Below are 22,025 nucleotides of genomic sequence, written 5' to 3'. Positions count from 1 at the left end.
CTCTCACAGCTGTGGTGGCCGAGTGGTTAAGGTGTTGGATTAAAAATCCAATAGGGTTTCCCTGTGCAGGTTCAAATCTTGCTCACAGCGAGGCCTGTGTTTTGGCCGCACCCCTCACCAGGGCAACAAGCTGTACAACCCCTGAGATGCTCTCCCAGTCTGCCGCTGTCAGAGCGATGCCTGGGACGGTGCCTTGTGCTGCGGTCTCAGGCAAACTCTCTGGTCCTGCCCCTTCCCCACCACTGCATGGCTCAGCCCTATTCCTGGGGGCTGCTCTGCTCTGGAGTGTGACTGGAGCTGGGTGAGAGGTTGGGGAGTCTGGGCCTGTCCCCAAAGGTCCATCCATACAGGGAAGGTGACGTGGGTCACCCCTCCTGCATCACCAAGCCCCTGCCACCTTCCCAGTGTTGGGAGCAAAGGTCTAGAGAAGTAGCGGGGGGGGGGGGGGGGGGTGTCTTATTCCCTGCTCTTGCTCGGCCTTTTCCCCCAAAGCATTGGCCAAGAGTTAGTAGCAGACTATTTGTCCAAATTTAAGTCCAGCAGAACTTTTCCTAGGTGTTTCTGTGCTGTCGTGGTTATCGTCTTTGTCTAGGACACAAAAGGCCCCTGGTTGAAACGCAGGCTCTTCCCTTATTGCAGCTCCCCTGGGTGCCCAGGTAAGTGCAGCTGCTGCTGCCTGGGATGAGCCCAACTCCCACATGACAGAGGGGGTGACATCAGCTGAGAATGCCCATGGGTGCCAGCCTGGGGAAGCCCGATGAGTCAGGCCAGGCACCTGTTGGAGGCTTTGCAGGAAGGAAAGGTAGGAGGAGGCTCGAGCCTGCACAGACCAGTGGCTGAAAGGGCCTTGTCCTGGCCTTCCTCCCCTGACCTGTCAGCAGAAGCTCAGGGGCAAGTGCCTTAGATTAAAATCCCTGGTTCTATCCAGGCTGTGGCATGTCTGGAAGCGCAGCAGGGGCCTCTCTCTACCTCTTGATGTGCTAGTGCCTGTGACGTCCCCTCATCCATTTCTGCCCAGCCTCGGACACTCATGTTCATCTGATTAGCCCCCAACCCTTCCTCAGAGTCACTGCTGCCTTGGCTGAAGCCCCGTGATGGATCTAGTCACATGTAGATATATTGAACACCCCCCTCTCTTGGTTGCCTGCACCCAGATCAGTCTAATAAATAATTATTAGAGATTGCCTATCTCCTAGAACTGGAAGGGACCTTAAAAAGTCATCAAACCCTGTCCCCTGCCTTCACAGCAGGACCAAGTACCATTCCTGACAAATTTTTGCCTCAAATGGCCTCTGCAAGGATTGAACTCACAACCCTGGGTTTAGTAGGCCAATACTCAAAACACTGAACTATCCCTCCCACCATTTTGGCATTTCAGGGGTTTCTCTCCACAGTGCCCTGCAGAGAAAGCCCTTGGTCCTGCTGTCAAGGCAGGGGACTGTACTTGTACTTAATGACCTTTCAAGGTCTCTTCCAGCTCTAGGAGACAGGCAATCTCCATTAATTATTATACGGGGAGATGGAGGGAATTCAACCCCCCCTTTGGAAGCTTTGTTCTCATGGCACCAAGTATGACAAGAGGGGTGTGAACTGGGGAGGGTGCCCCCCCACCCAGAAGGGAATTTGGGTGCCCCCGGGGGCAACAAGAATTCAGGCCCTCAGGGCCAGTGCATTGGGGACAATCTGTGAGCCCTTGCATGAGCATTCTCTCCTCCCACTGGGGAAGGCAACTGGGCAGGACCAGCCTGCAGCCCACGTCCCTTTCAGCCCCAGGTGCAGGAGGTAACAGAGAGGGGAGGAAAGTCCATGGCCAGAGTCTCCTCCCAGCAGTCTGGCCCTGCGCAGAGTCTGTGCATGATGGAGCCTCCCCCAGCAGGAATCTGGCCTGTTCTCTGCAAAATGCTCAGCCTGTTTCATTCCTTTGCAGGAACGAGTGGGATCCATGCGCCCTGTTCCCCAGTGACAAGTGTGTGTCCTCTCCCCCCTTTCCACAGACACAGCAGGCCAGGGGGTCATGCACCTGCAGTGGCCCCTTCCTACGTGGCCTCCTACAAAGCCAGGATGAAAAGCTGTTGGGTCCCAGCCCTCCTGGGCCAGGCCGTGGCAGGAGCACTGACTGGAGACAGGTTCCAGGTGGAGCAGAATTAGCTCAAATGGAAAAGTGTAGCTGACCCAGTGGCCAAAAGGGGCTGCACCTGCTGCTGGCAGGGAAGAAGCTGGGAGGGAAAGTGCTGGCAGCAAGAGATTCCTGCTGTCTCTTTGCCCTGGGTCTCAGTGCGCCATGCCGGCTGCCAGCCACCTTGACCAAACCTCAAACCCGCTGGACTAGCCAGCCCACGTCACAGTGAGTCGCTAGTGGCCCTGTCAGAGAAGAGCCATTGGCAGCTGCAGAGATATCCCAGTGGTCTGCGGTGCCTTTCTTGAAAGGGCCACTTGTGAGCTATATGTACATAGATGGGCTAGCTCAGTTGGTTAGTGTGTGGTGCTAATAATGCCAAGGTTGTGGGTTCAAGCCCTATGCTGGCCACAGGGTTGTTTGGTTTGGTGACTTGCTGAGTTTTGTTGTTAAAGGAGACAACACAGAACTGGCTCCAGCCCCCACTCAGTAACCTGGGGAAATGACCCACCAGGCCTGGGCCCCTCAGAGAGGCAACGATTCCCCACTGGCCAGGGCAGAGCCTCCTTCTCACACAGTTATGGAGCCTCCTCCCCCTTCACTCAGCTCTCACTGCTCGGTGCTGCCACGGAGGGGCCTCACTGCGAGAGCCACCTGGGCAGGTTCCTGCCACAGAGACACGTCCCAGAGCAGGACGGATGCTCAGACCGACACTGAGTGTTGCTCAGTGCTGGGGTGAGACAGGGAAGGAAAAAAGGGTCTAACGGCGCCTGCAGCCTTTCAGAACAGCCCCCGGCCCCATCCCAAGTACCAACCCTGCTCAGGATCCCCAAGGGCACTGACACAGACTCCCTGGCACAGGACAATCCCAGGCCTCGGTTCTGCCGGCCAGAGTTTTCCCCTCTTCTCTTTCCTGTCAGCTCCCTGTAAAACACCTCACAACGGTAGATGAGGGTGAGTGTGGATAAACCCAGCTGTGCTGTAGAGCAGCTGTTAGGTGGGGAAAGAGAGGTGCTCCTGCTGCTGCCCCGAGCAACTCACACACGTAAGAAAACTGCGGTTGAATGTCTTTACACAGTTGTCAGGATGGCTGAGTGGTCTAAGGTGCCAGACTCAAGGTTCTGTCTTTCCCTCAGTTGGGTGTTCTGGTCTCCAAATGGAGGCGTGGTTTCAAATCCCACTCCTGACATATCTTCCTTTTTATAGCTAGAGAAATGATCTCATTTCAATGACTCCCCTGGCATTGCAGGATCCCTTGCTCAGCATTTCTCTCAGGCTGCATCTACACAGCAGCGTTCCTAGGGAATAATGGTCATTACACTGCAATAACAATGGAAGCGTCTACACAGCAATTCCATTATTCCGACTTCTGTAACGCTCCATCCAGACCAGTGGTCTGAGGAGCCAGGAGGTTTCCAGGCTGCAGACAGACAAGCCCACAGGCAAAGACAAAGTGGAGTCGTTGGGACTTCAGCCCAGCAGGGTCTCTGTGTGGCTCCCAGACCTTTTGTTTCCCATTTCCAGGGGCACACATTCAGCAACACTCACAGGCCCCACAGCAGGGGACTGGTTTGATGCTTCACCCCACGGCCTAGCAACGAGCCCCCAAACTTCCCCTGTTCTAAGAGCCCGGTTTGCTGTGTGAATTTTGTGTGGCAGGTGACATCAGGCCTGGGCATTGGGATTATCTGCCAGTTCCCCTGGCCCTGTGGCTTTGCTGTCTTCACATCTGTGATGGCCAAGTGGTCAAGGTGTTGATCTAGAAATCCAATAGGGTTTCCCTAAAAAAGTTCTAAGCCTGCTCATAACGAGGCCTGTGCTTTGGTCACTCCCCCTGCTAGTGTAACTCTTCTGCCAGGTAGTGTTGGCAGCAGCCAGGGCTGGGTTCGATGTCTAGGGGTTTCTCTTCGTTCATCTCACACAAAACTGGCTTGAGCCCCCACCCAGCAGCCTGGGAAATCCATCCCCTCCCCCCTGAGTACCTCGAGGAGGCGATGCTTCCCCACTCGCCAGCACAGAGTCTGAATGTAGAAAAGAAAGTTTTAATGAAAGAGGGTGAGAAGTAACGTGGCATTCACCTGGGAAAATAACACAAGCAGGGTTCAGAACCAACCCACAAATAAGTCTCGGCTCAAGTGGCTTGAGCAATGTCCTTTGCCAGCAATGTAAGTCCAGCCATGTACGTGTCCCACTCACATGCCCAAACTTTCTCTATACCCCACTCACAGTTGCTGCCCTTGCTCAGGGCAGATAAGAGCTCAGGAATGATTTTCAGAGTTCACCTCCCACTCTTGGAGGGAGTGGGCATAGAAGGCATCTCACCCACTCTGCTGGCCACCCGCCACTGCTCCTACTGGCTTACCGCCAGCTACTCCCACCAGCTATCCTGCTGGCCACCTGCCACTGTTCCTACTGGCCACCCACCAACTACCTTTTCTTGCCCCTTGTCACTGTTCACCCTGCTGGCTGCTTGCTCCTGCCAGCTGCTGCTTCTACAATGGGGATGGGTCTGGCTCTGGGCTAAACCCAGTGATTTCTGCTCTTTGTCAGTTTCCTTGGTGATTTCAGCTCTTGGCCCCCCACTTAGGCTGGACAAAAGATTCCAGCCCCCACTGGAATAATATTTCAAAATAACAAAGAGATTCCTTAAGGAGTCTGTTCTAGGTCTATCATTAGAATGGGTAGTGGGGGAGGGAGAGGCAGAATGAACCCGTCTCATAGCTCATGGCTGGAGGACATGTGGGCTGCTGGTTCATGCTCCTTCCCCCCACACCCAGAGTCCACTCCACTTGAGTCTGGAAGGGGAAGGCTCGTCCACCCCAGACTTTTTTCAATGACAGTGTCTCTCCTGCAAGCACTGGTGTCATATTTTACAATTCCTACAGTTAGAGATAAAATGGTTTGTGACCCCACGACAGCCAAATTAGTTACAATACTCCACATTCCATTCTCACAACTGATCCTCCATCAGGCCTACAGCACTGGCTGAACTGGATTTACATAGCCACAGCCCGGATTCCTTTCCCAGCCCAGCATGAGCTGTATTTACAAATCAACAGTTGATTATCTTGCAGGGCTACACAACTGAAGGAGTGTCCCCACACCTAGGACTGCTCTCCCCTTTCAGCTGGCTGTATTGGAAACAGTGGTTCAGACCTTGTTTACTTCTGCAGTGTAGACATACCATGAATGAGTGGGGGTGATACAGAGGGAGCAGCTCAAACATGCCAAAGGGTTGGCCAGTAGCGGACATGAGCTCTGCGAGGCAGCAGTGACATCACAAGGGCCTTGGGCAGCAACTCAGCTCATTGGTTGGGAGGCAGTGACCTCACAGAGGGTCCATGACAACAGCCTGGTGGGACGGCAATCTGAGACTACACACTACAGGGTGTTTGAGCTGCTCCCCATGAAAAGCGGTGAGAGGGAGCCCTTGGCTGTGGGACCCACTTGTGCCTGTTGTTCAGGGTTAAATAAGATCTCCCCCAGGAGGTTGCCTGTTCCCTTTCCACCTTGCATTGGCTGGGAATCAAATCAAGCAAGGGGCAGCAAATGCCAGGCACCCGTCATTGTCTGGGCCACAGATAAAGACCCTCTTGGAGCTGTGATCTGAGGAGGAGTCTCTGCAGGCCCTGTAGTCCATGCGGAGGAATGTGGACATGTATTGCCAAATGGCTGATGGCCTTGCAAAGAAAGGCCACCTCCCTCCTACTCCCACATTCTAGACCAAGTCAGAGCCAAGGTCAAGGAATTGAATCAGGGGTATGTTAGGGAAGCACCCTTTACTGTGCATACTCTCAGGGTGAAAAGTGGTGAGGTGCAGCCTACAGCTGCAGGACCCATTAGTGCCTGTTTTTTCAGGGTTAAAGTAAAACCTCAACATAGTGCATTGGCTGGGAATTGAACCCAGGTCAACTGTTGGGAAGGCAACTATGCTCACCACTATACCACCAATGCCTGTGCAAACAGCCATTTGCAAAACTAGTGAGGGAAACTCATATCTGCCATGACACGAGGTGGAGGTGAGAGGGTGCTTGTGTGCTTTGGGTAAAGCCTAACTTCTTGGCCGTTTGGCTAAGATCAGGAGTGGTGATGCTGGGGTAGTGGCTGCCCTGCACTCTCCGCGGTGTGAGGAGCCGGGTGGAAAAGGAGTCCCAGAGGTTGTTGGGTGGGAGAGTAGAGTTTGTCAGACTTAGGGCTAAGCTCTAGAGCAGCCAAGGGGGAAGTGGCTTCTGGATACTCTGTATGGCCCGGGAATCAGGACCAAGAGCTGTTCTCGTGTTTGTTGCTGTAAAATGTTTTCTCGGTTGTTTGCCTAAGATCGAGCGCTTCTGCCTTCTGGAGAGCCATGTCACAGGCACAAGCCTCCAGAGACCCCTTCAGGGACACATTACAGGACCAAGCAAGGGGCAGCAAATGCCAGGCACTGTCATTGTCTGGGCCAGAGATAAAGTCCCTCTTGGAGCTGTGATCCCAGGAGGAGTCCCTGCAGTCCAGGCGGAGGAATGCGGATATTTATGGCCGAATGGCTGATGGCCTTGCAAAGAAAGGCCACCTCCCACCCTGCATCCTAGACCAAGTCAGAGCCAAGGTTAAGGAATTGCAGGAGGGGTATATGGGGCCCCATGAGGGCAGGTCCCGCTCTGGGGAAGCACCGCAGCACTGTGCATACTGTGAGGAACTGGACTGAATCCTGAGGTGTGGGGAGCCTCTGTCTCCAGGGATAGTTGTGGAGTCTGGGATGGAGACACCTGGGCAGCAGCAGCTGCAGCTTCAAGATGATGACGCTGATGACCTGCTGCTCCAGGACGAGGAGGAGGATTCCAGAAGCTTTGTGACCTTCGCCCTGGAGCCGGTCCCCCAGACGCAGGAGGACTCCCAAACGTCTTCAGACAGCAGGGACGGAACATCAGGTGAGTGCTGGAGGTTGCAACACACAAGACATGTCTATACTTGCACCCTCTTTCCAGAGACGGATGCAAATTGAGACATTCAAAATTGTAAATGAAACCAGGATTTAAATATCCCGTGCTACATTTGTATAATTGCGTCCGGGCGATATTTCAAAATACTTTATTTTGAAATAAAAAACACTGTTTAGATGCAGTTATTTTGGGAGAAAACCCTTCTTCCGAAATAACTCTTAAACATTCCCCTCTGGTCTGGACCTAACAGCAGTGTCAGCGTTTGCTAGTCAGGGCTCAGGACAGCACCTGCACAGAGGGAGATGGCAACTGCGGGATGCCCTGGCTAACTGTGCCAATGTCTCACAGCAGAAAAGAAAACAGAAGAGGCCAATGCAAACAGCCCCTGGCAGAGAGGGAGTCAGCACATCAGTGGGTGGGGCAGGGAGCAGAGCTGGGCTCTAACTCACTGGGTGACCGTGGCCCATTCAGTGAACCTCTCCCTGTCTCCGTGGCCCTGTCTGTACAGCAGGGACAGCAACACTCACAGGCCCACAGGAGGGGGCTGGTTTGTTGCTTCACCCCATGGCTCAGCAACAAGCCCCCCAAACTCTCCCTGTGCTCAGTGAATTCTGTGGGGCAGGTGCTGTCAGGCCTGGGCACTGGAATTATTTATCAGTTTCCCTGGCCCTGGGGCAATGCCATGTTCACAGCTGTGATGGCCGAGTGGTTAAGACGTTGGATTAGAAAGCCAATAGGGTTTCCCTGCACAGCTTCAAATCCTGCTCACAACGAGGCCTGAGTTTCTAAGACAACCCCAACCAAGGCAACAAGCTTCACAACCCCTGAAACACTCTCCCTAGTCAATGCCTTTCTGAGAGGGGCATGGTGCCTCATTATGGGTCCCTGAGTTCTAGAGAAACTCTCAGCTCCTGCATCCCCTGCCCTGTGCCCAGCACTCCATGGCTCATCCCTGCCCCTGAAGGCTGCACTGCTCCAGTGTGTGATAGGAGTTGAGTGAGAGGATGGGGTGTCTGGACCTGCCCCCAAAGGTCCATCCATAAAATGTTGGGGATATGATGTGGGTCACTCCTCCCCAGGCAGACAGCTCCCCCTGCTCTCCCACTGTTGGGAACAATGATCTAGAGAAGTACTGCAGGGGGGGCTTGTGTTCCCTGCTCTTGCTCTGCCTCTTCCCCCAAGGCCTTGGCCAAAGAATTGATAACAGAATATTTGTGAAAGTTTCTGTGGGTAGTGGTTACCATGTTTGCTTAAGATGTATCTTCTTTAGAGCTCTTAGGCCTGAGTCCAGGCAGTGCCCGGGAAGGGCTGGGATGTGGGGGTGGGGCCGGGGGCTGTTCTGAAAGGCTCAGTGTCGGTCTGAGCATCCGTCCTGCTCTGGGACGTGTCTCTGTGGCAGGAACCTGCCCAGGCGGCTCTCGCAGTGAGGCCCCTCCCTGGCAGCACCGAGCAGTGAGAGCTGAGTGAAGGGGGAGGCAGGCCCAGGGGGAGAAGGCTCCATGACTGTGTCAGAGGGAGGCTCTGCCCTGGCCAGTGGGGAATCGTTGCCTCTCCGAGGGGCCCAGGCCTGGTGGGTCATTTCCCCAGGTTACTGAGTGGGGGCTGGAGCCAGTTCTGGGTTGTCTCCTTCAACAACCAAACTGAACCAATGGATCTTGTGCGCTGGGCTAGTGCTGTGTGTGCCACAGAGCTTCCTGCAGGGCTGCCCACATGGGAGAGGGGAGGGGCAGTTTGAGTCACCCAGCTCTGCCTCTTCTGAAAATGGCAAGTGTTGTCTTAGCAGTGAGGGAGAGGTGGGAAGGAGCCTGAAGTAACCTCTTGGGTCACAGCTGCTGTAACATGTGACAATGAGGTGAGAAAAACGACTAGGGAGCTGTTATGTGAAAGTTGAGGTTGGCTTCCCTGACTGGGAATCAAAACCAGGCCACAGCAGTGAGAAGGCTAGAGCCTAACCACTAGACCACCAGGGACACATGAAATATATTTCTTTGCTCACATGCACTAGCCTTTCATAGGTCATTTCCTGTCCACTTCAGGATGGCGGGGTCAGGGGGTCCATTCTCCCTTGCCCAGAGGGGACAAGAACAGCCAAACAGAGCATCAAAGCAACCAGACTGGGCCATGCCAGTTGTCCAACTAGCCCAGGATCCCGTCTCAAGACAGCAGCCAATTTCATTGTCCCAAGGGAATCCTCAGGACAGACAGTTATTAAGTGATCCCTCCCATTGCCCATTCCCAGCTTCTGGAATACACCAGCTAGGGACACCTGCCCTGTCCATCCTGGTTAAATGTCATTGATTGTGGCCCCCAGGGATTTCCAAAGTTGAGAACCCTGCTTTAAGGGTTCTTATTAATGTCAAGAACCTCAAACAATGTAAAGCCACAGTGTGATGGAACTGGAAAGGAAAATATTCCCACTAGAAGGAATTTCTTCCAAGGGGGAATCTTGGAGTTGAACGAAGGACCACTTGATGTGCAGTTAAACACTCTACCACTGGGATACACCCCCATAGAAGCAAGCTACTGCACACAGTATTGGGAACTGAGCAGGAAACAAGATGCTTTTCCATAACACACATCTCAGGTGGGAGGGACCCTCGCTGACCTCAGATTGTGACTGGTCCTAACAAGGGATTTGCCCTGGAAGCAGCAGAGCTGGGGCAGGACAGAGAGGCCTGAGCAATGAGGGGGCTGGAGGGAAAACAGGAGAACAGAGGCCAGCCTGAGCACTGAGAGACCCAGGTGCCACCCTTGGGTGTCAGCTGTAGGTGCTATGGTATAAGGGGCATTGTGGGATTAAAAGTTGGGGCAGCAGGAAAGGGGCCGGCCCCTCAGCACCAGCGAGCAGGTGGGAGAAGATGGGAGTGAATCCTGCTTCCTCTCATGGGCAAAGGCAGCACTTTTCCAATGGAGCTAATTCTGCCCCACCTGCAACCTGCCTCCAGTGCTCCTGCCACTTCCTGGCCCAGGAGGGCTGGTGTCCAGCAGCTCTCTGCCCCAACATTGCTGGATTTTGGGGAGAGCAAGTAGAAAGTCTGGGGGAGGTGCTACTGGAGCCACTTAGCCCCCTGGCTGACTCTGATGATAAAAAGAAAAATTGGGATTTTCCTCCTTATTGGAGAAGGGGGGCATCAATCCCACTATCTCTTGCATGCAAAGAAAGCAGTTTGAGCTAACTCCCCTGCTATACTAGCAGGGGCTTTCTTGGAAGCTCTTACCTTCTCCACAGAAACATCGGCCTTCTAGGTCAATTAGTTGTGAGAAAAAAGAAGGCTCCAAAAAGGCCACAAGGGCAACTCTCAAGGAGACTCCCTGCAGCAAAGCCATGGGGGGGGGGGGGGGGGGGGGGGGGGGGGGGGCTCTGAGATGGCCCCTGCCCTGCAGCTGGTCCCACCTGGCCATTGTCATGGACTCTCTGTGAGGTCATCACCTCCCAACCTCCTTTAGCCAATAAGCTGAGGGGGCTGCAAAAGGTCCTTGTGATGTCACTGCCACACCCACCCCTGCCCTCCAGGGCTAATGTCCTGCCCTAGCAACCCCTTTGCATGGCTGAGCTGCTCCCAGGGGTGAAAGTGACACATTTCTTACAGGGACTGTTCTATTGGGCACCACCCCTTGGGCGGGGGGAGGCAGGGAGTTACAGGCACATCGCTTGCTCCCAGAGCACTGGGACGACCATGGAGCAGGACTCTGTGGCCAGTTTGTGGTATCCAGGGGTTCAGAGTGGGAGTCAGAGCCCTGCCTTGCTTGTGCCAGTCACAGCAACCTCTGCACTGGTTCCAGCCTTATGGTTTCCTTCTTCCCAATGTTCCTCCCCAGTCAGGATTTTCCTGAACCAGTAGTTCCATGGGTGGCCAGGGGAGGCCTCTTCTGTGTTCCAGAAGGACATAGGAAAATGGGAGCAAAGACAACAACAAGGCATCAAGGGGAGTTGAATCCAGGATTTCCCATATATGAGGAAGGTGTTTTAGCCAGTTGAGCCATGGTACCCTACATAGCTGGGTTTATATTATTGAGTTTTTCCAGGATACCTCTCGTGTCCTGGAAAAACTCTGCAGCATCCAGGGAATTGGTCCCCTTTTTCAGATCACTGTCCAAAAAAGTGGGCATGTTTTTTTGGAAGGCCTGTATTCCTCATTTTATAAGGGATCTTCCGAAAGAGGAGGTTTTCCCCACATTTGGGCCCGTGTAGATGGGCCAAATTTCAGAAAAGCCTCTTCTGAAAAAAGAAAAGTGTCTCTAAAACTGTTCTAATTTATGGTTGCAGATAACATCTTTAAATTACAAAGTGCAGCCATTCCCCATTTCCCTCCAGCCTTCCAGGGTCTCAAGGCCTGTGCAGCCCAAGAAACGTGATTGGCAACTGGTACCCAGAATCTTATTGTCGATTGAGTGCAGGGCTCTGAAAACATGGACTCAAGGGAATGAGCTTGTGCAAAGGGTGGGCTCTAGGGAAAAGGCTCTCTTCTTCAAGCCAGAGTCAAAGCAGCAACCTAACAATGGCTTACCAAGCACACACTACACCTTTCCACACTACCAGCTGAGCTATCAAAAGGGATCTGAGAAATGCTGGTTTGTTCAGACCGGTCCTTCTACAAGTGTCAGGGGACATGCTACCCCAAGTGGACGGCATCATAGATGAGGGTCAGAATAACCCAGCAGTACAGAGGTTGTCACAGGTACTTCTCATGCAGAAAGAACCTGGAGTGAAATCTGAGCTAGATCACAAGGAAAGAAAGTTGGGTTCTTCTCACGTTTCTTTTTTGTTCCAGAGTCTCTAGGGGAGCAGGTGGGGCAGAGCCATGAAAAACAAACCACTTGAGTGAACCTTGGTCTAGCCTCTCACTTGTGCCGCTTGCTCTCCCAGACAATTCCTATGCCCAAGGCAATAGCTCCACAACCAAGATGTATTGAGTTGATTTCCCTCAGCCTAGAGCCAGTGCAGGGAGTAGAACAGGTTTCTTCACCTTTCTCGGAAGCAGGGAACACACATTCTCTGAGGCTCCGTCCTGAGACTCCCTCCCTTTAGTGCCAGGGAGCACTAGGCAGAGTCTGGCAGCTGCTGGGAACAGACGTGAGAACATCAGCAAGAAACACAAACTCAGCCCTCTGCGTCTCTAGCCAGGCTGGTAGGTTCCATGGCCCCAGCACATCCCAGCCTCCTGCTGAGCCAGCCAGACAAGACACCAAGTGCCACTGGGCATTAGACACCCAGCAGGAGGCACGAAATTCTCTTCTCACCAGCCTGAGAACAAGGAAGCTAAAGCACATGGAATGGGAGGGTTTTGCAGCAACCAGCCAATGAAGGTCCCACTGAAATTTAAACTCAGATTGCAGGATTCAGAGTCCTGAATGCTGCCCATACACCATGGGACCAACAACAAGCCTTAAAAGCTAAGCGGCCCAGGGCCAAACTGGAGTTAGGGGCAGCAGGAGGCAGGAAGAGTCCCAGTCTACACAGCTACTTTTTGTGCAAAAATGGACCCTAATTAATTGTGCAACTAAAGCATGGCAATATGCTAATCAGTGCTTCATTTCCATATGCTTTTGTGGAAGAGAGGTGCAGTATAGAGATAGCCTAGGTGGTAGATAGCCACGAAGAGACATAGACTCAGGAAAAATCCCTGTGCTGCAATCCTTAGTTACACCAATTAAAAATAATTCACCAGTTCAGACATGATTTGTAACCCCTCACACAAGGAAAATAATAAAACTGGATGGACTCTCTAGACTACTCCCTACTTCTCCCACTGGCCTGGGCCTGGCCTCCCTCCCCCGCCCAGCACCACAGAAACCCCTTTGGCATGAGCCTGGGCAAGCTTAGGCCCTGGGCTCTGGGGCCAGCTCCCTTGTGGGTCAGAGCCCCCTACCCACAGTGTTACTCCAGGGGGCCTGGTTCCAGGGTCTCCTAATCCCAGGGACTGGGGGGCTGGAGGCCTTTGCCCTGGAGCCTCAGAGCTCCCCCAGTGCCACCTGCCAGGAGGGGGAATCTCTCGCAGGGCCGGTGCGATGTAGGAACCTCTCCCAGGGCAGTGCCCCCAGCCCAGTCCCTGCCCCTTGCGGGGGCAGGTAAGAGAAACCGCCCTCCCCTTCCCCAGAAAGCAGCCCCCCTGGGCTGTAGGGGGCAGATCTGGCCCTGGGCTGCTCCCAGCAGAGGGGGCTTTGATCCCAGCCTGGGTCCAGGGAAACTGCTCCCAGTTCCCAGCACATGCGAGGTTGGGGGAGTGAGCAGACCAGTGTTTGCAGATATTTACACTTATTTGCATAATGCATATGCAGGGCTCGGCAATTAGGGCAATCTGCCCGCCCGTGGTGAGTAGATTTTAGCCCGGTGCGGCGCTCAGTGCAGTCTGTGCATGTGCAGTGATATGTAAATATAATGTTACTGGTCTGGCAAAGGTTTGTGAATGGTTTGTCTGTCCATGGTATAAACACAAAGTCTGGAAACACTGGCCAGATCCATGGGGGCTGGCCGAATGCAAGGCAGGGAAAACACTACGTGAAGGGGGGGGGGATATTTTCCCCACCAGGCCTTTGTCCCTCGAAATCCCTGGGGACGTTGGGTTTTGTCTCATTTGCTTTCCCGTTTCCCTGCTTCCCTCCTCGCTGTGGGGAGGGGGCGGCTCTCGCCCTCGCGGTGGGAAGCCCTGGCACAGAGATGGGATGGGCAGATGTGCTGAGAGGGAGTCCCTGGGCTGTTTGGAGAGAGAACTTTCTCATGCCTGCTCTCCCCAATGCCACCAGGATGGCTGAGTGGTTAAGGCACTGGACTTAAGATCCAATAGACATTTGCCTGTGTGGGTTCAAACCCCACTTCTGGTAGCTTCCCTTCTTTGGTGATACATTGATCTGGATGGTGTTTAGTCCTGCTATGACGTGAGGGACTGGATTTAATCTCTGAAGGTCCCATGGGCTATATCAGCCCTGGCAGGTTCTTGTGCAAGAATGCATGCTGCTGTGCGTGAGCTGTACTTTCATGCAAGAGCATCCATGGCAGTGTGGATACTCTCTTGTGCAAGAAACCTCTGTCCTGAGCTCTTGTGCAAGAAGACTTACACCTGTTAGAAAAGAGAAGAGCTCTTGCGCAAGAAGCCCTTTCTTACTACACTTTACTATAAAACTTCTTGCACAAGAGCGAGTGGGCAGTGTGGCCCTTCTTGTGCAATAACCCACCAGTGTAGACACAGCCTACCAGTGCAGACATAGCCTTCCAGTTCTAGTCCCAGTTCTGATTGGCTGAGCAGGGGACAATCACAGGGAGGAGACTCAGGACTTTGTTGTTCTCCTTAAGTCCCAGCAAATGAGCCAGAACCAATCGTCTGCTCGGGGAATTGTTCTGCTTCTCACCAGTGGTTGTCTCTGAGCAACTTCTGAGTCTCTCTGTGTCCCACTGGCTGAGCCATCCCTAGGCTGGGATGTGGGGCTGTAGCTCCTTTGAGACACGTTATTCTGATCCGTCAGGGTGTGAAACTCCAGACTGAGGGGGAGTTTCAGCATCAGGCTTCTGGGTCCTGTTCTTCAGTCCTCACCCCCCTCAGTCACCCACCCCCAGCCTCTTCCAGCACAGTCTGCCCCACCTCCCCCCACAGGCCTTCTACAGCTGTCCCAGGGAGAATGGGGAGCTCCTACCCCAGCACCCACCCACCCTGCTGTTGCTCCCACCAGAGCAGAGGATTCATCCGACACAAGTAAGTGCCTCTGTCCCCCCGACCCCGGATGCTGGGTTCCCTCCTGTTTAGCTGCCTGGCCTCAGGTAAGGTCACATGACACTGCTCATATCACCCCCCTCAGGTCTCAGGCTGGCAGGGCCTACAGGGATACTGGGTTTGAATGACAAGGTGTTGGAGCAGCTATTAAAAGGCTTCTTCCTTGGCAGGGGCATTGTGCTTGTGGATTGGCTATTTCTTGGATGACTGGTGCTTGCACATGCAGCTGGGCTTTAGCAAATCAGAATGATGCAAGTTGTGAGTAACCCAGAGCCTCTGGAAATGGGAGTGGAGTAAAAAGTACAATATTGTCTAAAAAACCGAACTTGATTAAAAGTCAAATTGTGACAAATATAAATTACTTGAGTAAAGTACAAATTACCAAAAAAGGTCTTGAGTAGTGTAATCAATTATTTCTACTTAGTCACTTTCCACCTCAGCCCAGCGGGGGGGGGGGGGGGTTCCTGGACCCAGCTGGTCCGCAGAATGGAAGGCTAGGTCTACATTGGCACCCTTTTCCGGAAAAGGGATGCTAATGAGACAAGTTGGAATTGCAAATGCCGCCAGGATTTAAATTTTCCCTGCGGCATTTCCATGAACATGGCTGCCGCTTTTTTCCAGCTCGGGGCTTTTTTCTAGACAGGGATCTTTCGGAAAATAAAGCCTTTTCCGGAAGATCCCTTATTCCTGATTTTAAGGGTGGACCCTGGACTGAGTGGCTGCAATGACCTGGTCTCAGGCAAGGCACCACTGAGAAGTCTCAGGCCCAGCCCTGCCTCCTCCAGTCTCAGCCTAACTCTCGTCCCCCCTCCCTTGGGATGGGCAATGGCAACAAGTGGAGGAGCTGGGAGAGAAGTCCCAGAGAGCAGCCCCATGACTAAGCTGGCCAAGCAGCTGCTGGGTATGGGGGAGGTGAGGGAGGCAGCCCCCAGTGGTGCCTGGCCAATGTGTCTGCTATTCCTGCCATCCCTCCCTACGTAGCTGGAGTTAGCCATGTCCCCACAGCAGGAAGCCAAAGGGGGCAAAGAGCAGAAGTGCTGGAAGCTGGTGGGGGTGGCCTCTGGGTTTGATTTAGTGAGTCTTAGTTGGACTTGCTAAATCAAATGCTGTAAGTTCGATTGTGGCCATTCATCCCAAGCTGGACGTGGTCCTTGTTCTTCTGCAGGACACGGCCAAAGGAGAGTAAGGACGAGCCAATGGGCATCCAGATCAGATCATACCCTTGTTGAATGGATGGAAACAGAAACCAGACACACACAGAGCCGGTTTGAATTGGTTCCAGCTTAGGGACGGGTTTGTCTGGTTTATGTGCATTGGCACTAGAGCACGTGAGGGGTTTGTGGTCATTTGAAAAATCCCTGTTCAATAGAAATCCAAAGTGTGACACACCTGGAGATGTAAAAGTTTCATTTAAATTGATGAGCTTTTAAAGGGGGCACTTGTTACACCCCCAGAGCAACCATGTGTTTGCATCCAGCGTTGGGAACGGAACAGGAAACGAGGCTCTTGTGTGACTCACATCTCAGGTGGGAGGGACCCTCACTGACCCCAGAGTGTGACTGGTCCTAACAAGGGATTTGCCCTGAAAGCAGCAGAGCTGGGGCAGGACAGGGAGTCCTGGGAGATGAAGCAGCTGGAGGGAGCCAGGAGAGCAGAGGCCAGCCTGAGAGCTGAGAGTCAGAGGTGCCCACTCCACTTCTGCACTACAGGTCCCACGGTGTAAAGGGCAGCACTCAAGACTCTAAATCCTGCAATCTGAGTTCAAGTCTCAATGAGAGTTGTTGGGGCTCAGCTGGTTGTTACAAGGTTCAGGTGCTTTGGGTTCCATGCACTGAGGTTCAATAGAGAGAGTTTTGTTCCTCTTGCTGGGTGTCTGAGGCCCCTTGGAGCTCCATCTCCAGACTGAGCGGGCAGGAAGGGCCTGATGCCATCACAGCTGCAGGGCAGGTCACCCACCTGGCCCCTGAGCTCAGCCTGTGCTGGAGGCAGCCAGAAAGTGAGAGCGGGTGAGAGGAGGGATTGGGGGAAGGGTCCTGAGTCCTGGCTCCCAGCAATGCACCTTGGCACAAAGACCAATGGCCCCTGCACAAAGTGCATTGTGGGAATAAGAGTTGGGGCAGCAGGAAAGGGGCCGGCCCCTCAGTACCAGGGTGCAGGCAGGAGAAGATGGGAGTGAATCCTGCTACCTCTGCCATGGCTTAGCCCGGGAGGGCTGGGGTCTAGCAATTTTTCACCCCAGCTTTGTGGGAGGCCAAGTAGGAAGGGGCCACTGCAGGTGCACAACCCCCTGGCCTGGTGTGTCTGTGGGAAGGGTTCAAGCCCCTTGCTGGGTGAAGCCCTTCTTTAACTCACATTCTCAGTTTGCAAACAATTCACCTTCAGCTTTCACCAGGGTTTTAGAAAGAAAAAGTCTAGTCCTGGGGTCCAGCTTTAGTAGAACCAGAGAGAAAACCAACTGCAATTTCCATCTTCTGAGGAGAAGGGAAGAGGATTTTCTTCTCCTCAGTTCTAGCCACATCAGCCCAGGGAGGAGAAAAAATAACCCTCCGCCCGCTTATAGTCCCCCGTCAGCTTCTGTAGCTTCACCTCCTTCCACAGCAGCTCCAGCTTTGAGATACAAATCTCAAGGGGCTGGTGAGGAAATGAGGAGCTGGCAGCTCGGGTGAGTCGCTTCCATGAGAACAAGAGGTGGAGTGTTCACAAGGTGCAGAGCAGGGTGCTAGAAAGTTTTGAAATTTGCGTAGCTTTTTGCAGAACAACAGTGCAGTGTAGACATAGCCTGAGTGTTGCTCAGCACTAGTAGGAGACAGGGAGGGACAAAACGATCTAACGGCACCTGCAGCCTTTCAGAACAACCCCCAAACCCAACCCCAAGAACCAGCCCTTTCCTCCACCCTCACTGGGGTCTGATGGGAACTGTCTGGACTCAAACCTACCCCGGTTTCACCCTAAGGATTCCCTGGTCTGTAAAAGCTGCGTCCTAGAAATGAAAAAGCAGCTAAAGTGACACTTGAACCCACAACTTTTGAATAGCTAGCTGGGCTCACATGAATTGCTGTAGCTTAAAAGTCCAACATGCTTTTCATTGCACCACAGAGCCTGGTATCACCGCTCTCTGCTTGGCAGCATGGTAATTGCTGGGGGAAAAGAAAGGGGAGCCAGGTCTGCCTCTTTTGGGAGAGCAGGTAGGAAGAGGAACGGGGCCATTGAGCCCCTGATAGTGAAAATAAGAAATGAGAACAAAGCTACAGTTGGAGAATGTGGGTAGCGATCCCACTGTTTCTCGCATGCTCAGCAAGCGCTCTACCAATTGAACTAATTTCCCTGCCCGTGAAAGACTCTGCTACCTCACCTACCTTGTTCCAGAGCCCGTAATGTCCCTGCAGCAAAAAAACTTCAGGACCAGACATCAAAGAGAAACTGCTGAGCTACACTTCATCTTCAAGTTTGACACAATCAACTCTGGATTTAACAAAGACTGTGAATGGCTTGCTAACTAGAAAAGCAGCTTCTTCTCTCTTAGAATTCACATCTCCAGATCAGCTGCTAGAAGTGGGCCTCATCCTCCTTGACTGGATCCACCTCGTCATCTCCAGCCTGATTCTGGCCTGCATATTTATACCTGCCTCTGGATATTTCCACTATATGCATCTGACGAAGTGGGTCTTTGCCCACAAAAGCTTATGCTCCTACACTTCAGTTAGTCTATAAGGTGCCACAGGACTCCTCGCTGCTATAACGTCCCTGTGGCTGCCTAAGGCTTCTTTCTGAAAGGGCCACTTGTTAGACTGATACCTGTGGGCTGGCAAGGTCAGAGGTTTAGGACGTGATGCTCATATCACACAGACGCATCTTAAGAGCAAGGCCCTTATTTCAAACCATAATGGGCTCGCTATTCCGACATCCCTGCAAACCTCATGGCGTGAGGAGTGAGGGATCGGAATTATGATTTATTTGGAAATAAGTGCTGTGTAGCCAGCGCCAAAATACAAAATAAGCTATTTCAAAATTGACTTGAAATAAGCTACCCAATTGTATCGCTTATTCTGAGCTATGGGATGCACCCTAGTGAGTTAGGGTGTGTCTAGACTACAGAGTTTTGTCGACAGAAGTGGACTTTTGTCGACAAAACTATACCTGCATCTACACTACCGCTGAGTTCTGTCGACAAAACGTCAACAGAACTCAGCAGTTTTGTCGACGCTGGTAAACCTCATTTTACGAGGAATAACGCCTTTTGTCGACAGAGTTCTGTCGACAGAAGGTGTTATTGCATCTAGGGTTGTGTCTAGACTACAGGGTTTTGTCGACAAAGCAGCTTGCTTTTTCGACAGAACTGAATGTAGTCTAGACGCTCTTTGTCGACAGAAGCTTTGTCGACAGAATCTGTCAACAAAAGCCTGTAGTCTAGACGTACCCTTAGAGCCCAGCTCTGTCCCCAGCTTCCTGCCCACCCACAATGAGCTGAGGTGCTGCAAAAGTTCCCTGGGAGCAGGATTTTTCCCATCAGTGGAGAATGTGGGTATCAATCCCACTGCCTCTCGCATGCTAAACAAGTGCTCTAGTGCTTGAGCTAATTCCCTTGCTGTAGCAACAGAGCCCCTCTTGGAGGCTCTTCCCTTCTCCACAGGAACGTCTGTCTTCTAGGTCAGTTAGTCAAGGGAAAGGCGAAAACTCCAAGGAGGCTCCTCCTCACACTCGTGCTTGTGACCTTCATTCTCTCTCCGGCCTCAAGGGCAGATCTCCAGAAGGAGACTCCCTGCAGCAAAGCCATGGGGGGCTCTGAGACTCCCTGCAGCAAAGTCTCTGAGGTTTCTGCTGCCCTGCAGCCTGTCCCACCTGGCCATTGTCATGGACTCTCTGTGAGGTCATCACCTCCCAACCTCCTTTAGCCACTAAGCTGAGGGGCTGCGAAAGGCCCTTGTGATGTCACTGCCACACCCACCCTTGCCCTCCAGGGCTAATGTCCTGCCCCAGGCAGCCCCTTTGCATGGCCGAGCTGCTCCCAGGGGTGAAAGTGACAAATTTCTTACAGGGACTATTCTATTGGGCACAACCCCTTGGGCTGGGGGAGGCTTAAGACAGGAAGTTGGGGGAGGGGTTGTGATAGGACAGTACCTGTAAGAAATTACAGTGTGGAGTGGAGTGTGGGAGGCTCAAGGCAGGGATCTGGGGATTGTGTGTTGGGGGTGGGGCTCAGGGCAGGGGTGAGGATGTGGAAGGGTAGAGAAGTCAGGGCACAGGATTAGGTATGTGGGGGGGGGGGCTTGGGGCTGGGATTGTGTGTGTGTGTTGAGGGGATCAATGGGTCTAGAATCCCAGCTCCCTCTGCTCCGGGCTCCCTGAGGCCCTTTAACACACAAGGGCTTTCTCTGCAGTGCACTGAGGAGAGGAACCCCTGAGCCAGTGATGCCGCTTTGCCCAGGTTGGCAGGGACAGAAAGCAGGCCGGGTGCCCAGTAACCCCAGACAGATGTGCACATCTGCATGTGAGCAGCAGCTTTTGTGGGACTCTAGAAATCTCCCCCTAGATCTAATTCCCCACGTGCCCGGCACCAGTCAAAGCCAGGGCTCCGGGGTCTCAAGCAGAACACAGCGGGAGGTGGATACGTGTCTATTTGAGGCAAGTTCCTCACTCCCACGTCCCAGACACGTACTGTGGCACAAAGACCAACGGTCCCTCCACAAAGTGTGTCACAGGGATAAGTGTTAGCCCGGGAACAAGTACAGCCCTGCAGAAGAGACACCCCTGGTATGGAGCCAACAAGCCCAGGAGCCGCACAACTCAGGATCCCCAGGCACACTGACACAGACTCCCTGGCACAGGACAATCCCAAGCCTCAGTTCTGCTGGCCAGCAGTTTCCCCTCTTCCGTTTCTTGTCAGCTCCCTGCAAAACACCTCACAAGGGTGAGTGGGGATAAACCCAGCTGTGCTGTAGAGTGGCTGTTAGGTGGGGAAAGAGAGGAGCCCCCTCGACCTCCCCGAGCAACTCACACATGTAAGAAAACTGCATTTGAGGTGTTTGTATGGGTGTCAGGATTGCAGAGTGGTTTAAGATGCCAGACTGAAGGACCTGTCTTTCTATTTGTTGTGTGTTCTAGTCTCCAAATGGAGGTGTGGGTTCCAATCCCACTCCTGGCACATCCTCTGTTTTATATTTAGAGAGGTGACCTCATTTCCCCATCTCCCCTGACATTGTAGGAGCCCTTCCTCAGCATTTCTCTTAGGCTGCATCTACACAGCAGTGTTACTTGGGCATAACGGCCATTACATTGCAATAACAATGGGAGTGTCTACACAGCAATTCCATTATTCTGACGTCTGTAACGCTCCATCCAGACCAGTGGTCTGAGGAGCCAGGAGGTTTCCAGGCTGCAGACAGACAAGCCCACAGGCAAAGACAAAGCAAAGTACCAGCCACTTCCTGCTTAGCCCTGCAGGGTCTCTGTGTGGCCCCCAGATCTTTTGTTTGTCATTCCCCAGGTGCAGGGGGCCAGATTCAGCAACACTCACAGGCCCCACAGGAGGAGGCTGGTTTGATGCTTCACCCCACGGCCCAGCAATGAGCCCCCAAACTCCCCCTGTGCTCGGGGAGCCAGGTTTGCCATGTGAATTGTGTGGGGGCAGGTAACATCAGGCCTGGGCACTGGGATTATTTACCAGTTTCCCTGGGGGCCCTGCTGTTTTCACAGCACAAATATCTTTCCCATCACCCCTTAGTCGTCCCTTTCCCAAGCTGAGAAGAAGAAGTTCCATGAACTCCTGGGAGCTGCTGTTCCAAAGAAGAGGCAATTCCTGTGGAAAAGATGGCCAAGCCCAATCCCTTACACAGAGCCCCAGAAAATACCAATGGACACTGGGCACTTGTAAAGCTCCCTCTCGGGCAGCGCTACGGAATGGATCCGGCTGGCCATTGGGCTGACTAATGCCATCAACAGACAAGTCCCCGTGAGACTTCTCAGCCCACGTGCAGAGACTGTGGAGTCTCCCACTCCCAGCCCAGTGGCAGAGGGGCAGCGCCCTGAGGAGACGGGTCCCGAGGCAGGGGAGACCTTTGAGGGGAACGGAGACGTAAGGTAAGAAGGAAGGAGAACAAGTCACCTCTTCTCAGGTGAGATGTGGTGGGAAACTACCAGATCCGGTGCAAGCTGAGCTCCAAGGGCTGGTTCCTCCTCCTGGTGGCTCCTTGCAGGGCCTGGCTTGAGAAGCACCAAGGAGTCGTGTGTGGCCAGGAGAAAGGGTGCAGAAGGAACGTGGATGAAGGAGCAGGGCGGCGGAGC

At 53.2% G+C, this 22,025-nt stretch overlaps 4 non-coding genes across 4 annotated transcripts; 3 read left to right on the top strand and 1 right to left on the bottom strand.

The window, feature by feature from the left end:
• The first annotated feature begins 8 nt into the window (after positions 1-8).
• On the top strand, positions 9-90 carry TRNAF-AAA (transfer RNA phenylalanine (anticodon AAA)). Its single transcript has one exon. It is a non-coding gene; the product is annotated as a tRNA-Phe (tRNA).
• A 3,106-nt stretch (positions 91-3,196) lies between these two features.
• On the top strand, positions 3,197-3,305 carry TRNAL-CAA (transfer RNA leucine (anticodon CAA)). Its single transcript has 2 exons — positions 3,197-3,234; positions 3,260-3,305. It is a non-coding gene; the product is annotated as a tRNA-Leu (tRNA).
• Positions 3,306-5,998: 2,693 nt separating this feature from the next.
• On the bottom strand, positions 5,999-6,070 carry TRNAG-UCC (transfer RNA glycine (anticodon UCC)). Its single transcript has one exon. It is a non-coding gene; the product is annotated as a tRNA-Gly (tRNA).
• A 7,707-nt stretch (positions 6,071-13,777) lies between these two features.
• On the top strand, positions 13,778-13,860 carry TRNAL-UAA (transfer RNA leucine (anticodon UAA)). Its single transcript has one exon. It is a non-coding gene; the product is annotated as a tRNA-Leu (tRNA).
• Positions 13,861-22,025: the final 8,165 nt, after the last annotated feature.

The sequence above is a fragment of the Pelodiscus sinensis genome, chromosome 31, assembly GCF_049634645.1.
Source record: "Pelodiscus sinensis isolate JC-2024 chromosome 31, ASM4963464v1, whole genome shotgun sequence".
Classification (NCBI taxonomy): domain Eukaryota; kingdom Metazoa; phylum Chordata; order Testudines; family Trionychidae; genus Pelodiscus; species Pelodiscus sinensis.
The sequence above is the reverse complement of the archived record's forward strand: the minus strand, read 5'-3'. Positions and strand labels throughout refer to the sequence as shown.